At 33.3% G+C, this 20,580-nt stretch overlaps 2 pseudogenes; both read right to left on the bottom strand.

Annotated features, from left to right (window-relative positions):
• Positions 1-1,219: 1,219 nt before the first annotated feature.
• Positions 1,220-3,269, bottom strand: LOC143561939 (ribonuclease 3-like protein 3; annotated as a pseudogene).
• A 4,109-nt stretch (positions 3,270-7,378) lies between these two features.
• LOC143561951 (endoribonuclease Dicer homolog 1-like) lies at positions 7,379-9,717 on the bottom strand (annotated as a pseudogene).
• Positions 9,718-20,580: the final 10,863 nt, after the last annotated feature.

Here is a 20,580-nt window from a genome sequence, read left to right as displayed (position 1 = left end):
CCATGTGACAAATAACCCTCCAGTTTCCTTATTTGTTCCTAAAACGAGAGGACCACAATTGGAACCTTGTACGACATTATCATAAGTTTTTCAGTTGTCTTTTTCTTTCTAACCAATGCAAAACAAATATGATAAATAGATTCCATCTATACAATGCTAAAACTCATTACACAAAGGTGAAAAACATTTTTTGAAAATTGTAATATGAAAATTAAATAAAGCAAAAGAATTATAAAAAAAGTTTGACGTGTATGCATTTGATCAGCCATGACAATTATTACAGAATGTTTCCCTGCCTCACGCTCGTTGTTCACTTCACGCTGCCACCCCCAACAACGGATCACATCCCATTTGTTTGGTGTTGGGCGACGTTTTCGTCCTAGATGGGGCCGTGACGTATTGTCGTATTCCCTAACCAATGCTTTCATTTTAATGTTGTGTTTAATGTATCAAGCATTAAAAATTTGTGACTAGCTAGGGTTTTTTAGGAAGACAATCAGATTGCATTAATTTGTTACCAGATTTGTTGTTTTGCTTGTTAATTAGCAAAGTGGGATGTGCATATAGCTACTTTTATAGAAATTGCTAGGCGTTAATCGAGCGGTGGGGTAAGCGATTAATCAGGATTAATCGGATTGGAATTTGTATGTAAATTTTCAAATATACATATACACCAGATTTTCAAATTTTCAAATATACATATACACCAGATTTTCTATATAAAAATTTTAATTTCGACAGATTTTGACCAAATAACGCTTAATCGACGATTAGTCGATGGAGTAAGAACTATCGATTAATCAAGAATTAATTTGCGTTTATGAATATGATTTTACAACCATTTCAAAATTACATCATATCAATAAAGAAAAGTAGGTCAAAGAAGATTTATGAATATGATTTTACAACCATTTCTAAATTACATCATTACATAATCACGTGAAAGAAGATTTATGCAAAATATAGCTACAACTTTTAACTTTATATCACGTATCACTTTGGTACGAACATCATATGATATTAAAGTATTATAAACTACATATTAAAAAGAGTGAGTCCTTTTTACTATTTAATTATGTTACTATTTAATTGTTGTAATGTACATGCTACACACAAACTAATCCATGAAAAAGATGAAAACATATAATATAGCAAAAGAGATTCTTCAACTAATAGCAAGTCATATGTCAAGAAAGTATGATCGATTAAACTGAAATAACAAGAGTCGGTGCAAAAACATAACAAATAGAAAACGATAATGCAATAACCCTCTTCGTTCCTAAATAAACGAGCTTTTTCCTTTGTAACCACACAGGGAAAAGCTCGTTTAATTTGATACAAAAATGGTGTTCGGTCAAGCACCAATGCAACCACCTTTACTACCGAAAAGATTCTTGTACGCATCATCGGCTGCTCTATTCACAGCGATTATCTTCTTCAACTTATAACTCCCTCTTCCAATCATCTCATTGTCTATGTAAATCTCAATCTGCCCGGTTTTACTCCACAAATCAATCGCCTGCGGTTTGAGCCCATTCTTTTGGCATGCCTCATTAAACCTAGCCACCGGATGCTGCAGTAAGTTTTCTGGAGTGGTTAACGGTTGCAACAAACGCTCAACAACCTGTAACAATCGAGTTTATAATTTTAAAAAAATTAAAATAATATGTGATATTGAAATCAAATGCAGTATATATGTTACCTTCCAGGTATCATCCATTGATGAATCTGTATCCAAAAAGATAGCACCAATCAAAGACTCAAAGATATCAGCAAGGACTTTGGGTGGGTCAATCATACCATGAGAGTGTGAAGGGTATTCCACAATACCTTCCATGAATTCTTGAATCTGTTTTTGTAACAAAACATATTCAATTTTTAAAACTAGGAACAACCAAGTGTTCAACAAGAAGTTCGTTTATATTTGTTTGTTTAATAAATGAACGAACATGAACAAGGAATTTCATTCGATTAGCTAAATGAATGAACACGAATAGAGCCCATGTTTGTTGAGTTGTGTTCGTGAACGTTCGATAATGTACTCGTTTACGTTCATTTACATACGTTTTTGTTTGTTCATTAAAGGCTTTTAATTTCTTTAATTACTTTTCTAATCTTACCAATAAATTTAGGCAAAACTTTAAGTATAAAACAAAAAAATACATGAGTATTATGAGAATAATGGCTAAAACACAAGCATGGGTTCTTCAATGGAAACGCAGGTTCAACTCCCACAGACAACATTTGGGGAGAGCGTGGGAGGCTCAATGAAGGAAAACCGGGATCTTTGTGATCTCTGGTTCGAACCTAAGGGCATCCGAATTTTACATCCATTTGCCCTTCAGGTGGACGGGTTTCCCCCGAAACTCGAGATAACTTGGAGACGCTTAACAACTGGCGGTGACTTTTTCAGTGACGAAGCTTGGACTAAGACAACCGGGGGCCGTGCTCAAATTTTCGGCCAAAAACGGCTAAATTTACACTACTTATACAAAATTTCGGCCGAAAATGGCTAAATTTTACATTACATATAAAAAATTTTGGCCGAAAAAGGCTAAATTTTACACTACGTATAAAAAATTTCGGCCGAAAACTGCTAAATTTACACAACGTATAAAAAAATTTGGACGAAACGGATAACTTTACACTGCTGCGTGAAAAAACAGGGAACAGGGCCCGGGGCCCTAAGCAACCTTCGCCATTGGATCTTTTACCATTGGGTCACCCCTTACCGACTACCGAGTAGCTAGACAATTTTTTGTTAGGTTGTGTTCTAGCCCAATTAAAACGGATCACGGAATAAAAGTGACAAAAAGATTTGGGAACGAAAAAGTGATTATCTTCAAAACAATAATAATAATAATAATAATAATAATAATAATAATAATAATAATAACCTGTCCATCAAGAAGCGGTTTCCGGTGGCGTAAATACTTATGCAACCCATACCTCAGCGCGGCTCGAGCCAGCGCCTCAGTGTCAACATTGGCGGCTCGTAGCCGAGTCAACTCACCAGGCGCCATATTCTTATAAAGAGTATAATGCAGTTTCACAATCAAGTGGTTCAGAACCGAGTCACCTAAATACTCAAGCCGCTCGTACGATATACACTCGTCTGACTTATACGAAGCATCGGTGAACGCTTCGGTCAACAGGTCCTTGTTTTTGAACTCGTATCCGATGATGTTTTCAACCTCGGTTAGGCTCGGTTGGAGGTTGAGGTTAAGGTTTTGAAGAGAGTCCATAATACTATGTTGTTATTGTTCCATGGAGGATGAAATTAATAACTAATAAATGGGAAATGATTATTGTGTGAAGGTTTGGGTTGGTTTCTTGTTGGCGAAGGGTTTGAGGGTGGACTCGGTAACGTGCACGAGAGGATGACTTTGACGGTGACCTTTTTATAGAATTATTATTATTATTATTATTATTATTATTATTATTATATTCTAAAAGTTTAGAAACTTTCAGTAAAAACAAAATAAAAGGTAGGATATATTGTGGAAAAGCAATCTTTCATTGAAGAGAAGTAAATATAATATAATAATATGGGCTTTTATAAAGATTCTAGTGGAATCGAGAATTAATTAAGTCAGATCATCATTTTTTAATTCCATCAAATTTCTAAAAATAAAAATCTTAGTTGTTTTCATTTTTGGAATGAAATCTTCATTAAATAGAATTAAATATTATTTTATATGGTATTTACATTAGAGTTTTTTTTCCCTTATTTTTAAGGAAGTTCTTAATAGGAGTTAGTTGATTAATGATTTAGGTTTTATATTGTTTTCTTTTCGTTTGTTTCGATAAATATATCGATTAATTCGATTCTTACTTTTTCTCTCAACACTTTCCCGATCAAGGGGTATCGATCTTGTTTATGGATTAACAAAAATGTGTAAAACCTTTATTTGCCTCTATCATTATATGAGTTCATTCTTTTTTACGTATGGCATTACCACTCCCTTTGGCAGCATCCACTAATTCGAAACATAATTGAGAGCCATATTTTAACTCGGACGTTTTCGGGATGCGACTAATAACCAACGAATGACAAGTGTTTTTCCTTGTGTGGATACTATATAGGTAACACCCTTGGAACTTTTATTGCTAACTCCAAAGGCATGTTATAGTTAACACTGTGTATTGGCCCTCACTCTTCACGCATATTATATTTCTCATTAGACATTCTCTGTCTCTCCCCCCCCCCCCCTCCCCACCTACAAGAATATCCGGCCACCCTCCTGCTGGCTCAAACCACGGTAATCAATTTGGCTATGAGGATAAGTTGTATCGCTGATTACTATTAGTATCAAATATGACCTTGATGAAACATTGGAAACCAATAGTCGAAAATTTTAGCAATAAATTAACTTTGGAATAACTCATTTGGTGGGAGATTGACATTGGTCAAATCGGTGTTTGGGAGTTCCTCCTTGTATTTTTTTTCTGTAAGTTTTTGGTGCCTAAATCGCTCATTGAAGTGCTTGAGAAAATAAGGAATAACTTCTTTTCTTTTGGTGTGGATATAGAAGCAAATGGAAAATACATTGAATTGCTTGGTGTAATGTCATTAAATCAAAAGACATTGGGTACTTGGTCAAAAATTCGTAATGCATTACGCGAACACATTTTCAAAAGGAATATAGGATTTCATAATAAAACAAAATTTGAAGAGATGTTTAGCTAAGACTTTCATTAAAGGACATGTATCCTAAGCTATTTGAGCTTGAATGCAAATTATAAACGTGTCTTGTGACAGATAATGTTATAAAAGGGCACGAAGAGAGTTTCTGACAATTTGGAAGTGAAAAGTTAAAATTTCTTGACAAATGTTAAAACCAGATTTCATATAGGATGGTTGTTGATGGGGTTAGGAATCATCGGGTATCTTCACAGTTAAAATGCTAAGTATAATTCTACACGTAATAGTGTGGAGGATTCGTAAGTAAAAAAAATTAATTGGTTTACGTGTGTAATCCTATAGGTGTCTTGTTCATGTGGAGATTGTTGTAATATCGGTACCCTTATAAAAAATGATGCACAATACATTTACAATTTGTTGGCTACAAATTATGTTCGTTGGGGGTAGATGATGCAGGCTATGTTTTCTATTCTTGTAAAGTTGATACTGATATTTGGAGAAAAGTGGAACATAGTCAGTGGGTAGGTTGTACGTGCAATTACAGGAAATAATTCAGTTGAGGCCCTTGTAGTGCACATCTCAAAGGCAAGGATTGACATCAAGACATGTCAAGTTTGGCTCTCTATTGTCTACATGACGTGTGTTGAGAATTATGAAAGAATAGGAACGAACTTGTGCTTAAAGGGTTAACAAATCGTGCGAGAGTATTTAATGACATCAAGCAGTCTACTTTCAATTGGATAAAACATTGATCGATATGGAATTCATTGAACTAGGAAACCTGGATTGGCAGCCCCCTTGGAGCTTTTTGAGAACTGGAACTATATATGGAGTTTAGGTGGGTGGAGGTGAACAATTGGCCTTTTAATTCAATCACAAATTGCATGAGGTGATGATTGTTAAAGTCTGAAATCTTTTAAGATCTTAGATCTAGCTTAAAAGGGTTTTTTTATAATAATAAGTTTCATCTGAGGATGAAAAGTATTTTTCTATTTTTTACTCCAATGAGGTGACTCTTAACCCACCCCTAGCACAACTATTTACACTTTGTTCACTTTGTTCTTTGTCTTTTGTGATGAAAGAAAATATTATTTAGGAATAGATACCTATTATTTAGAAAATATTATTTTTTACTCCAATGAGGTGACTCTTAACCCACCCCCTGCAAGTGTATGACAAAAAATCATAGGTATCTATTCCTAAATAATATTTTCAGTTGGAATCATCACATGTTCTACATCTTTGTCTTTTTTAACCACGTGCAAAACAAATAGTAAAAGAAGATTCTATAACTTTTTAACTCAATGATCAAAGTTTTTTTGTAACTCCTAAACTTTTATATATTATAAATTTATAATAACCTTTTATTTAACACCTTAATCACCTTAGCATCCAATTAAACTGAGAATGGCAATGTAAGTGTTACTTGGCAATGTAAGTGTTACTTGGATAATAAATATCAACATTAACTTTGTAATTAGGTTTCTATATTATATAATTATTTTAGTGAAAAGATATTTTAGGTTATGTTTAATAAACTTTCATAATCTATTTCACTAAGAAATAGTCAATCAATAAAAAATATATGTAATAAAAAACGTTATCGGAATATTTAAAAACTAAATCGAGTCAAAGAAGCACATGAGATCATTCGTAATAGGAAAGTAAAGAGAGATTGTAAGAGCGGGTAAAGTTTTTATACACTCCTCCGGGCATAATGAGGCATTATAAGAGTAGGGCATTTTCATAGTAAAAAGAAGATGTGGTGAAAAATGATCCATTACAAACTTTTTTAGCTAAAAAGAAGATGATGTGGCGGAAAATGCTCGTTAAGAACATTAACAATTATGCGTGGCCTGAGACTAAAATACTATCGAACAACTTAATTAACAAAAAAAATAATTACATTACCATTCAAGCCATAACTCTTGGGCTATTTAAATTGAAGTCTAATAGAAAGGTTCAAATGATAACTTATACATAAAAAAATCTATTTCATTTTATCTTTGACTACAAAATTGGCGCATGAATATTTTATAATGGTCCCCATCAACTTCTCAGTGTCCATGACATCACATAAATATTACCATTGTACGTCTACAAAACAAAAACAGGCTCAATACTTGTAATTTTTTTCTTGAGTCATCTCCCTTCTTGCTAAACTTTCTTTTCTAAAATATTTCTACAAGCCTTTTCAAAATAATAAATAAATAAGTAAAAACCTTAAGTAACTCTTTTATGTCACTTCATGACCCAGCACGGCGGGCCTATTAACCCCTCCTTGTAAAGTAGATCCGTCACTGCAAATATCGCGTCTAGAATACATAATTATAAACTTAATTTACCTCAAAGCGGTGTAACTAGAGCTACCACAATGAAAAGTTAAAAAAATGTCACATGTCTACTTGAGCTTTACCCCTCCCACATAAAAACCTGACTAAAAGTGCACCCAAATACGCCCCTCACAAAACTTCTGGGTTTTCCCGTCAAAACGCCCTTAGACTAAGTTAATTATTCAATATCGCTACTTGACTTCCTTGGACAAGTTTTTCTTAACTTTCTTTAAGCTGGTAAAACAGGAAATCTTGGTTGGATAACGACTTAGTTGATCAATCATTAGCGTTTTTCTAGCACTTTGCAAGATGTTGCACTATTTTTTTTTAAACATATGATGATTTTTAAAGAAAAAAGTTAACTAATGATATGACATCAATATTCAATATTCAATATTGATTAAGCCCCAATAGCACTATCTTTGTTACCAACACTTTCAAAAAAATTCTTGTACGCATCATCGGCAGCTCGGTTCATAGCTACCATCTTTTTCAACTTGTATTCTCCTTTCCCGGTCAACTCATCGTCTATATAGATCTCAATCTGCCCGGTTTTGCTCCATAGATCTTTGGCATGCGGTTTCAATCCGATTTTCTGGCACGCCTCATAGAACCTTGCCACGGGATTCCTTATCAAGTTTTCTGGGGTGATCAAGGGGTGCAACAAGCGGTCTACAACCTGTTAAAATTTCATAGTCCACAACATATTACGCAAATGGTTGCACCAAATTTTTGTCAACAAGACCATAATGCAATCAAGTGCGACATGTTTACCTTCCATGTGTCATCCGTCGAGAATTCTGTATCAACAAAGATGGCACCGATCAATGACTCGATAATATCAGCAAGAACCTTAGGTGGATCGATTAAACCATGCGAGTGCGATGGATACTCTATAATCCCCTTGATAAATTCTTGAATCTGTATATTTTGACAAATATATGCAATAATATCACATGATAAAAGTAACAAAAATATTTGGGCATCACCTCATGAAATTTGCAATGAAAACTAAAAAATGCTAAATTAATTGGTTTAACATTTTAAACCTTCACCAACAAATCTTAGCTTTTCTAAATTAATAATCTGATGATCTTGAGAAACTAAACCTAAATTCACCAGTTCGTCGAGAAGAAGAGTCTGATGCCGAAGATAACTATGTAAATTGTATTTCAAAGCATCTCGAGCCAACGCCTCGGTATCAACATTAGCGGCTCGTAGCTGAGTCAACTCACCGGGCAGCATCCTTTTGTATTCAATAAAATGTAGCTTCGCGATCAAGTGGTTCAGAACTGAGTCACCAAGATACTCGGGCCGCTCATACGATAAACAATCGTAGTCTCCTTTGGTCGAGCATGAATGAACGCTTCCATTAACAACTCCTTGCTTTTAAATTCATAGCCGATGATTTCTTCCACCTCTTCCAGGCTTCGTGGTGGCAACCGCTCTTCAATTTTCTTCTTTTCTTGTTGTTCTTCTTCCACGACTGCCAATTCCTTCCTTTCTTTTCTTTTTGCATGTTTTGTAGAACAATTCAAGTGTGATTTAAGGGTTTCTTTGTTACCAATCTTTTCAAAAAGGTTCTTGTATGCATCATCGGCTGCTAGGTTTATAGCTACCATCTTTTTTAACTTGTATTCTCCTTTCCCGATCAACTCATCATTTACATAGATCTCAATTTGCCCGGTTTTGCTCCATAGATCTTCTGTATGTGGTTTCACTCCAAATTTGTTGCATGCTTCATTGAGCTTTGCCACCGGATTTTTCATCAAATTTTCGGGAGTGATCAAGGGGTGTATCAAACAATTCACAACCTATAAAACCCGAGTTCAAAATCCACATCAAATTACACAAAGTGTTCCAACAAATTAATCATGTAAATATAAGTATATGACCCACATTTCCCCTATATTAATTAGCAAAATTAACCCCTCTCACTTAATCAATACTCAAAATTAGCAAAATTTAACTTTATGTATGTTTTGAATACACTTTTACTGTCCTGATGTAATGCGCGGGTCTTCACAACTAGTATTGAAATGAAATTCAATATGTTACCTTCCAAGTATCTTCCATCGAATAATCAGTATCAAGAAAGATTGCACCGATCAATGACTCGATAATATCAGCAAGAGCTTTAGGTGGATCGATCATACCATAAGAGTGTAACGGGTACTCCACAATCTCGTTGATAAATTCTTGAATCTGTACTTTTTGACAAATTTATTCATGTAAATTTAACCATATTTGCAATCTTATAATGGGATAAAAATAACAAAATTATTTGGGCATCCTCACATAAATTGTGGAATAAAAACTAAAAGAAAACCCTAAATTTAAAAACAATTCACCAGCAAATCTTATATCTTGAGAAACTAAACCTAAAGTTACCTGTCCGTTGAGAAGAGGCTTCCGGTGTCGAAGATAACTATGCAAATTGTATTTCAAAGCTGCTCGAGCTAGCGCCTCAGTGTCAACATTGGCAGCTCTCAACCGAGTCAATTCACCAGGCGGCATCTTCTTGTACAAAGTAAAATGTAGCTTCGCGATCAAGTTGTTCAGAACCGAGTCACCAAGATACTCGAGCCGCTCATATGAAAAAGAACTTTCTTCTTTGCAAGAACCATGAGTGAGTGCTTCCCTTAACAACTCCTTGTTTTTAAAATGGTAGCCGATTATTTCTTCCACCTCAGTCAGGCTCGGTCTCTTTTCATGTTTCTTTTCTTGTTGTTCTTCCATGGCTACAACTTTCGGACTTCGTAACATTAAAGTCAGTCTAGTAGTAGAGATCCATATATATAAGTTGAAAGAATGACACACCCAAGTGTTATGTTATTTGCAAGCTCAAGTCTTTGGCTAGGTCTTTTGAATATATATCATACTTTTATGGGTGTTTAAAATATTAAATTAGAAAGGGTAGTATCTTGCTGCCCAATATATTTGGCTTTTACTTTTAGTTTTACCCGGTTACCCATGTATCCGTACCTCATGGTCACAGGGAGTGATGATAACACTTTCTATAAGTTGATAAAAAGTTAAGAAACTAACTTTATACAAATATTTCTACTTATGGTAACATGACGTTTTAAAGTTAGATTCCAACTACCTTAACTTAATTTTGAACCCAAGTCATTAATTTAATATATAATATTTTTATTTTATATATAATAAACTAATGCGATATAAATATTATTATTTGTATAAATTAGGATAAAAATATCAGATGATATATAACTGGTGGAATACCCAATGGATTGCGGTGAGTATTTGATTGATACAAATACTGGTATAGCAACCAAAATAAAAAAAAATGTTACCATTTATATATGTTTCTTCCCATTTAAAAGAACACTTGGTGTTCTTGACCATTTAAAAAAACACTTGGTGTTTCTTCCCATTTACATTTAAAAAAATGTAACCATTTAAAAAATGGTGTGTAAGGATCTCTAGTGGTGTGGGAGGATCCTAAGCCATCTAATAACCCTAATTGGTGTTCTTGGCTATTTTGACTTTCAAAAGTCAATCTTGAGCTTATTCTTCATTTTGACTTTCAGAACTCTTTACTCAAAGGGTAATCACAAGGTTATTTTCTCATTTGACTATAACTAAGAGCTCCAACTATTTTTTATTTTATTTTTTTAAAATCTGACATTTGTATATAAAAATTTAATAAAAATAGATACCCTTGACCCTCCCTGGCTCCGATTAGTTTTGGCGTTCTGGTGCATGAATAGTTGCTACTTGCTAGTAGCATAGAACATTCTGCTCCAGCTGATATTTTGATTGTTGATTAGTCTTAGTTGGATTCATAGCCCAATAACATTATCCATTTGTGTTAAAAATGCATACTCATGGCCCATATAATTTGACTGCATGGCCCAACATGAAGTCATTTATTTGCTTTTGATGAAAACAGACATTTATTTACTTCAAGAAATAAATTATAAATTAGATGCGGGAGCTCAAACTGAGTTATTTCATAAGTTGTAAATTATGTTCGAAGAATATGTTTAAATTAGGGATGACATATCATGTTCGTGTTTTATCGTGTAGTTGTTAGGGAATGTTTTAGGAATGTAGGTTTTAGGATAACTTTTATATATATATATATATATATATATATATATATATAAATCTAACCAGGTACTTAACATGTATTTAACAGGTAAACATGTATTCTACCTGTTTAGTACACGAAACTTGTTAAGGCCTCACCTGCTACCTGTTAAAGTCATGTAGATACGTGTCGTGTATTCGTATCTCGTGTATAAATTGTTAGCCCTAGTTGAAATAAAAAAACCCAATGAAATTTGGACTCTTGATAATGTTTTTTTTTTTATTATTTGTGGATTATGTCGGTAATAAGTGACGGATTATGTCTGCCAGAGTCAGTGATACTCGTTTGTTTAGTATTGAATTGTTTACTACGACCCGAGGTCCCGAATTCTTTTTACTTAAAAGGCCTGATCCATCATTACAAGTTTACATGCCGTTTTCTTTGAAACCGTGACACTAATTTGGAAGAAAGTGTGAAAAGATTATGAAACCACTTCGGTTGGCAAAGTCAAACACATCGCATTTAAATAACGATCGATGTGATGTGAGGAGCCTTCAAGTCTATAACAACCACCGATTTATCCGGTTTCAACCATATACTCAAGTGTGGTGATTACTATAATAATTCTTTTATGGATAATTAATCACTTGAATCGATTGTGCAATTTGAAAAATGTATAAAGTTCTATTTAAAATTTATTGTTCTTTAACAAGAAATAATAAAATAGGTGTTTCAGTTCATCTTTGTATTGCTTGATCACCAAAGATTAGAGAACGAAAATATACGGTAAACTTACAACTATCATCATTATAAATTCTAATTTGTAATTGGCTGTTACTGTACTAGAAACTATAATAAACTAAAATAATTGTTTTATGTTATTAAATTAAAAAATTACAATTGATATGTTATCTATACTATATTATAATACATATGAAGAGGAAAAAAAGTAATTTTACATAAAAAGAGTTAAAATAATTACAAGTGTTAAAACTTAAAACACATTATGCAATCCTATAAAGTGTATAATATACTTTTTTGATAAGCATTTAACATTACTCATTTTTTTTGTGTCCCACATTGATGAAAGAAAGAACATGTCACCTCACCTCTATAAGGAACAATGCAAGACTAAATAAAATTATGAAACTTATATACTCGGCCCTTTGACTAAATAAAATTTTATATTTAGCTATTTGGCAATAATATTTAGCTATTTTGGTACTTTTCGGTCTTCTAAGTCTCGAGCTTCATTTTTAGTAGGGTTGGCTTTGTCATTCAAAAGAGGGGTTGCGACGTAACTTGTTACCCGTTTGTCTGCCACTTTATTGTAATCACTAGGTTATTAACTCGTGTACTACACGGGTGAAAATTAGTAAAATTGTCAAGTAAACATATATGTATATTTATTTAAAGATATATAAAAATTTGTATTAATATGAATAGATAAATTTACACACACATACATAAACACACACATATATATAAAAGTACAATCAGTTTCCAAATAATCATAATTCTGAAGGAATGCTTAATTTATATTATTAATATAATTATTAGTAAAATCAGATCTTATTACACTATAAATAATGTGTTTCATAAATAGTTAATAAAAAAGAAAAGTGGTTTAGAAGTTAAAAATAATACTAATACAATATAAAATAAACAAGTCGTCATCTTCATTCAAACCCCATAACTGATCCCAAACTAAATGACCAAAATTTGATTTTTTTTTCGTGCCATACTATAGGAAAAAAATAAACTTAGGGTTTTGATTCACAATAAAGATACAAGTAAATGGATGGTTTAAATACCTTGACTGATACATGATTCGAATAACGACCGGGGGGGAGCTAAGTACAAAATAGAAAATGGTTGGGTGAAGGGAAGCATCTGTTAACTAGGGTGTGTGCTCGAAAAAGAGGATAAGTCGGTATTTTAAAGGGTCTAAACAAAAAACACATGTTTTAAGGCAAATAATGACAATTATTAATCAGTTTCATAAATAGTCAAAACTTTTTATGTTGAACCGGTAATTTAGTTCATTCAAATTTAAATTTAAATGAATGCAATAATTATTATAATATTCCTATATTTCAGCTTTCTTTAATTACTTATAAATCATAACCGCCTTATGTTTTAACTTTACTTAAATTTTCATTTAGTGATATAAATCACTTACTCCATAACAATTATCTAATATTACGAATAATTTTTAAAATACAAAAATTATTGAATTTAACATACTTAAATTGTTAAATTTGAAAAGCATATTTTCTAATTATTAGCTTATTTAACCATTTATTAGGATTTGTAAAAGAATAATGATTTAAACCGTTACTAACAATCTATATATTATATTATTACGTCATAAGCACAAGTTTAAATAGCCTCTCATAAAAAGATATTAAGTTTACAAAATTTGAAAAACGGCTTCACTATCTAAATACTCGTATAAAAACATTAAATTTTAGGGTATTCCATCAATCGGAACGGGTCGGGTTTCAGATTCAAAAATTGACGAATGTCACACTTTACAAAATCATACAATAAGAACATGAATTATCAATTATCAATTTTATCAATTATCTCATATAACTAACAAACGGATCATGAAATATTCAGATTAAATGGGTCATGGGTTATAAGATATAGTAAATGAATGCATTCAATAGGAGTTTTTTTTAAAAAATTCAATATAGAACTAATATAATAGTAAGAAATTTTAAGGTTGGAAGTTATTTTTGGAAAATAGACAAGTTAACCAATAGGAAAGGGCATGCTTCCAAAAAGGCTGTTGTTTTAATATACATATATATATTTCTGAACTTGATTATGAGTTGTTGCGTAAGAAATGGTTATGTGTTAAAAATAATTTAATTTAATTACTTATAATTTAGATTGTTCATAAAAATTATTAAAAAATAGTTAATTTATTTTAAGATAGTTAATGTATTGACTATGATTTAAAGATAGTTAATGTATTGACTATGATTTAAAAATATGTCTAATGGTCATACGATATAAGTTGGCATTTAATATGAATTTAAAATTATTTAAATGTGAATGAAATCTAAGAAGACTTGATATTTTATTTTCTTTTTGAATTAATTGTGAAGAAAATCAAAGAAGTGTCCGTTATATATGGAAGTAATAGGGTTGGATCAATAAGAAAAGACCATGTGTCTAAAAACTCTATTGTTTTAATAGTATAGTTAGATTAGACAGTATGGTTAGATTTTGAGTTTAATGAGAAATATCGGTTTAATTAAAAAAAATTATAAAATAATTTGTCTTTAAGCTAAATAGATTCAAGCAAACCAACTTGATTTTTGATCGGGTTGAGCTCAAGTTTAAAGATTCAAGCTCGATTCTAATTTCTAACGAAGCCGAGTTAGCTTGATATGAAGTTTGAGTCGAGCTTGACTTAGCTCGGCTCATTATCAATCTTAAGTGTTGTAATCCGGCGTATCGCGTGGTTAACCTACCAATTATAGCATGTGGCCTAAAACTAGTAGTGCCGGGAATGGTTACATGAACTTTCGGTTACAAACAATTAAAGTCATAAAACATAAGAAAATTTCCCCCTTGCTTAAAGCATAAGCAAATAAATCTTTTAGTTCAAGTACTACATATTTAAAATTTCATAATTAAATTTGCAACCTATTTGAAAAATTAGAAAGGTAAAAAGGTAGTGTGACAACCTACAAATAGAATGTATAGAAGTGGGCATTTCACCACACCCTACCTTTCTATCTTTGGTCTTCAACTTTCCCTACATCTTTCTTTCTAAATTCTCCAAAACTATGATCATACGTTTTCACATCACTCTCTCTCTCCTCTTCATCCTCTTTGCCTCCACCGTGCTGCCGCCAGCGCCCTTTCTCGGCCACCAACACTTCCATCTCCCTCCAACAACCATCCCAACTCCGGCTCCTACGGGTTTTCAGTATGAGAAGCGAAGAGTTCCCACCGGTTCAAATCCATTGCACAACAAAAGAAAACTCTAGAACAATAATTTGGAGCTTGAATTTGTATCGGTTAGTGTATATATATATATATAATTGCTATATATAGATTGATGATTCAGAATGATCAGTTGTTTATCTTGCTGATCCATATATATATAGATTTTGAACCACTACATGATGTGTGTTGTTGTGTTTATAAACATTATATATAGACATATAGTTTAGGTTTAATTAGCATGTTTGAATTATATGTTTAAATTCTATACATGATTTTGAGGTGTTTTATACTTATAGAGTTATATAACTTATATCTCTTGTGTTCTTTCTACGGTTGAACTCCGGTGACCTGAAAAAGACAAGCTGATCTACGGATAATTAAAAGGACGTTAAATCGATCACGAACTTGTTATATCATATCTCTTTAGAATTTTTACATGTTGTTTAGAGGAGAGATCCATTGTTGTTTTCTTATTCTTGATGCTAGGGTTTATTTCCATTGTTGTTTTCTTATATATATATACACACAAGCTACTTTCTATAAGTTAAAACTCACTTTTAAAACTCAATTGCTATTTTATATAAATATATATTCTTTTTATTGTGATACAAAAAATATTACTATCAAATTTAGATGGAGAAATGTCATGTGCTTTAATTTTCTCACATTTCTCTAAGTTAATTCTACATTAAATAGGTCTACATATGGTGGTGTTGTGTTAAACGGGTCGTGAACACGTTTATTTAACATGAACTCAAAAGATGCGGAAAGTTTTAGAAAACTAGACCATACATCTGATTATTTATAATATTATAAAACTGCGTATTTCACATCGATAAATAGTCTTACGCGTACCATGCTAATGTGATAACCTATTTAACATGATTAATTAAATAAGTGATCATACGGGTTGAACATGATTAAACATATAATGTTTTTAACAGTGTCAACTCGTTTACTCAAATCCGCCATTTAACTTCAGGTTGCGTTAGGCGCAAGATCTCGATCAGTATATGTGTATGTATATACGTATGTGTGTGTATACATATTAGATTTGTTGCTTGAATATTTGAATTGGAGGAAAAATAAGAAGGCAAGGGCCTTGAAGTTTAATGGGGTGGTGTTAAATTCCAATAAATATAAGATACAACTACCATGCACTTAATAAGAGTCGATGCGCTCTGTTTACAGCCTTACACAAATAAAGTGCATGCATGTGATTCCTTTCCTCATGTGTCCTTTCAGCCTATCCATATACATTTTCATTTACATTTTTTTCTTCTTTTCACCAGTCATGCTTCTCCTGCTTGTACTTTGTGCAATGTTTGTTCACTCATGTAGCTTGCAAATGGTACCAGTATCATATCGGTGCATGATTTCTTGGCATCTTTCGGTCGCAACAATATATTTTTCAAATGAAAAATGACCAAAGTAGACTTATGTTGGTCCACAAACTCAACATAACAGACTCTTAAGTTTCAACCTAAAAGAGTTAATGATCGACATTTTGTCCAACAATAATTTAACATATGTGCTAACTGCCAAAACTTCAGCCGGCATATACACATGTGCAGATGTCTAATCCAAGTAGATATAATGGCTAAACTAGCTCCCTAGAGCCCATTAGGTATCCGTACTGGGGGCGGCAAATCACAAGATTTGGGCGACATTCAGGCGGCAACCCAATCCGCCCCCCCCCACCCCCCACCCCCGGGGGCGATATGTGGGGTGATAGGGGGGGCGAGTTTTTGTCGCATGGGTGTCTTTTATGTTTATTATTATTATATTATTATATGTGTGTAATATTGGTCTACAACACCACTACACCTCTAACACAAAAATCTCATCTCCTCTTTGCTGACTGTGGGTCACATGTCAAAAATTAATCACAGTTTGTAGCCCCCCACTATACATAGCCTTATGCCTACAAATTTTGGTTGGCTAAATAACCTATTGACTTTCTTTCTAGCAGATCTGCTTCAATAGATACCGACTAATCTATTCGAATCCATTCATCTGCTTCCATGTGATAATTGAACGACTAATCTATTCGACAATTTGATATGAAGTTTTTATATATTATGTTTTTAACTTTGACATACATTGAGATTGTTGAGTTAGTTCCAAAATTGACATTAGAAGGACAACTTATACATAAATCATAAATTCATAAAGATTGTTCTAGGCGGTTATATATATTATCTGGATGGTAAACACTACAACAAATCAAGCCTATTAACTTCCGTCGCTATACCTCCAGTTTGTCGTCGATATAGGATATATCGACGACATTTCGTCGATATAAGTTTCGCCGCAGCTTCTTTGTCGCAATAGTTGAAAATTGTCATCGGTATAGAGTATGAAACTCAACATGAACGGATCGGTTCATGCTATTTAGCCTATGCCCTATTGTATTATTACATAATATTATATATGTCAAAGTTATATCTCTTAACAATATCATTTCACAATAACATTTTCATATATTTTAATTTTTTTTTCTGTTGTTTTAAGATTCCTCTGTTAAGATTGTTCAAATAGTCTGTCGCTAAAAGTTCAATAAAAATGGCTTAAATATTTTGTTTTGAAATCAACACGTATCATTTTCAAGTCAAGTCGCCTGGCAAGATAACAAACTAACTTCTTGATCCACCTAAAGATTCCATTTCATTCCGTTGTTCATTGATGCTTTCGTCCACTTAATAAATGCCCAAGACAATTTTTATCATTCTTTGTGAAAAGCCCAACAAATTCTTACTTTGCTTATAATGTATTGTGCTTGGTCATCAAATAAATAATACTCCGGCAGTCCAATTTACTATGGTTGACTAAATACAATAAGAAAGTATATCTGATCAAACATATAACATATATGAGGATAAGAGGATTGTTTTTAGTCAATATTTCTTGGGCCAAACGGCAAGTAATGCATGCGGCCAAATATTATAGTAGTTAAAGAAAGGTAGTATTGTTGTTGACTACATATGCTTATAGTTTAATCCAGACTTTTCATCTAGATTTCAACTATAATCATGTATATCAATAATAATCATGACGATTAGCATATGTTGGCTAAACTATTATCCTTTAGCTCTAGTTACTTAACTTTGAGGGAGTCTAATATGTAATTATAAACAACATCCGTCTTTGTAATAAAAATTTCATATGACATTCACAAAAAAACATAAATAAAAGTGTGAGGCATATTGGATAAGAAAGAAATGGTTGAAGTTAAACGATGAATATTGTAGGATAGATATATGAACATTAAAAAATATGTTAACATATCAAACCCTTGACAACTAAATGTAACAATATAAAAACGGAAGTGGAAAAAATAACAAATGAAGGCTCCAACCTACTTTAAAGAAAGAAAGATGTGTTGGAGGGTTCACCGAGTCTTCGAAGTTGGTCATACTCGAATTGAGAAAAAAAAATAAGGTTTTACTAAGAAAGACATATACATAGGCATGGTTGTAAAAATCCCAAGGCGTCGATTAGTCCCGATTAATCGCAGATCAATCCCAGTTAATCCTGATTCATTCTAATACGTGTTGATTAATTTTGCTCGATCGCTAGTTTCCACCCCACCACCCGACTAGCTAGCAATTACTACAACATTGTACCTAGGTTACCATGACATTACTTTTAGTTATTACCATCAAGATTCTTCTTAAAATGGGCCAGCTAGACAAACCATATTTTCGTCGTATGTTCTCTTAATGCAGAACAAGGGTGTTTTATTGGTCGTAAACCAAGAACCCGAACAAATTTGCATGCCACATAATCATTTACCCACTCTTTCAAAACTACCAGAATGTACTATGTGTATAAGCCGATCATCAATCATCCTCCAACTCATTTCAGTTTCACCAAACAAACTGATTTCCCTAACTGAATCGATTGCGACGGTGCTGCCAAGTAACCCAATGAAGCCTACTCCTAAACCGAGGATGCCCTAACCCCCCTAAATTTATGTTTCTTTTGACATAAAAAAAATCAGTCTTTTACATTGTGTTCCCGAGTTTCACTAAACGAAATCAATCACCGCCATATATGCACCCTATATAAACAACAATATACAAATTAACCCACCAAACCAAACCAAACCAAACCCCAAATTAATTACATGAGTTTTCTCGTCGGAAGATTAGCCGCTGGGAGTGAAGGCGCTTACTTCCTACAAGAATCAAAGCACGCCGTCGGCCGTCTAGTTGAAAAAAAAAATAAGCTAGCCGCCACTAATCATCCTCCGGCCGCCACAATTAACGACGCCGATATTCTTCCGGAGATTTTGAAGCATAATTTACCGTCCAAGATTTACCAACCACCGTCCGATTCGACTCTGTCAACTGGGTCCAAGTGGGTTCTTCAGTCTGATGAAATTAATGGCGTCTCATCTGTTTCGCGTGATGCTATTAACCCCCTTAGGGCTTACGTGTCACTTCCTCAAGTCACTTTTGGACCCAAAAGGTACTTCAGTTGTTCGTAATTGAGGCTAATTAAGGGGTGTAAAAGACCCGAGCTCGGCTCATTTTGACTTACGAGAGCTTGAGTTTGGCTTGTTTTTGGCTTTTTCTAAACTCGAGACCAGATCACGAGTTGTTTTTCAAAACTTGAGCTTGGCTCATTTATTATTTATTAAATTATTGTATGCGTTTTTAGGTAATTTTTATATATTTTGATAAAAAAAACCTTAAACTGTGTATAGAGATTTATATTATACATCAAGACAATGTAATGTATGGCTATATGTAGAGGTGCACAAAACAACCGGTTCTGGAACCAGACCCGACCCTACCCTAGCCGCGGGTATGGACCGGGTTTTGGGTTTCCCTCTGAAACTGTACCCGGAACCAAAACCGACCCGGACCCGGTGGAACTGGTTCCGCCAATACCCGGTCAAAACCCGGCCGTACCCTACCCAAAACCCGAAAAAAAACCTGATGGAGCCGGTCAAAGCCCGGTCAAATACCCGACTATGCCCGGACCCGGTTCCGGTTCTTGAGAATACCCGCTTTGTGCATCTCTAGCTATATGTATGAGACCAGGAGATTCACTTTTTACTAAAGCGACTTTTGTTTGAAATAAATAGGAAGTTCAATATTCAGGTGCTAATATGTTGAGCTTGTGTTTGATGTAAGCAGAATCTCTTCTTTAACAAAGAAAGATAGATTTGTCATTATGACATTAAACTACCCGTCCACCGCACGGGTATAAAACTAGTTTAAGAGGTGAAGATATTACGCATATGTATCTTATGCATAACTCAGCTTTATCATTTTTTTAAAACCTCACTGCAAACTATCATTTTAACAAAAATAATGTTCAGTGTCGGTACGGTTTGGTTCGATACCGGGTACTATTGGTATCGATTTGGTATCAACTATTTATGTTTTCAGATCGGTACTGGTATGGTTCGGTATTATTATTTACTGAATTTTTACCTACGATACCGGTATCACGTTTTTAATAAAATCGAGATCGAAAAATTTGAGATTCGTATCAGTATGATATTGAGCTTCCTCCCTGGTTCAGACTAACATTCACCACAAGTGAAATATTTAATTTGATAA

Source organism: Bidens hawaiensis, unplaced genomic scaffold, assembly GCF_021521415.1.
Source record: "Bidens hawaiensis isolate Kalapana, Puna unplaced genomic scaffold, B.hawaiensis_p1.1 tig00020887_1, whole genome shotgun sequence".
Lineage (NCBI taxonomy): Eukaryota > Viridiplantae > Streptophyta > Magnoliopsida > Asterales > Asteraceae > Bidens > Bidens hawaiensis.
This window is presented reverse-complemented; position numbering and strand designations above follow the sequence as displayed.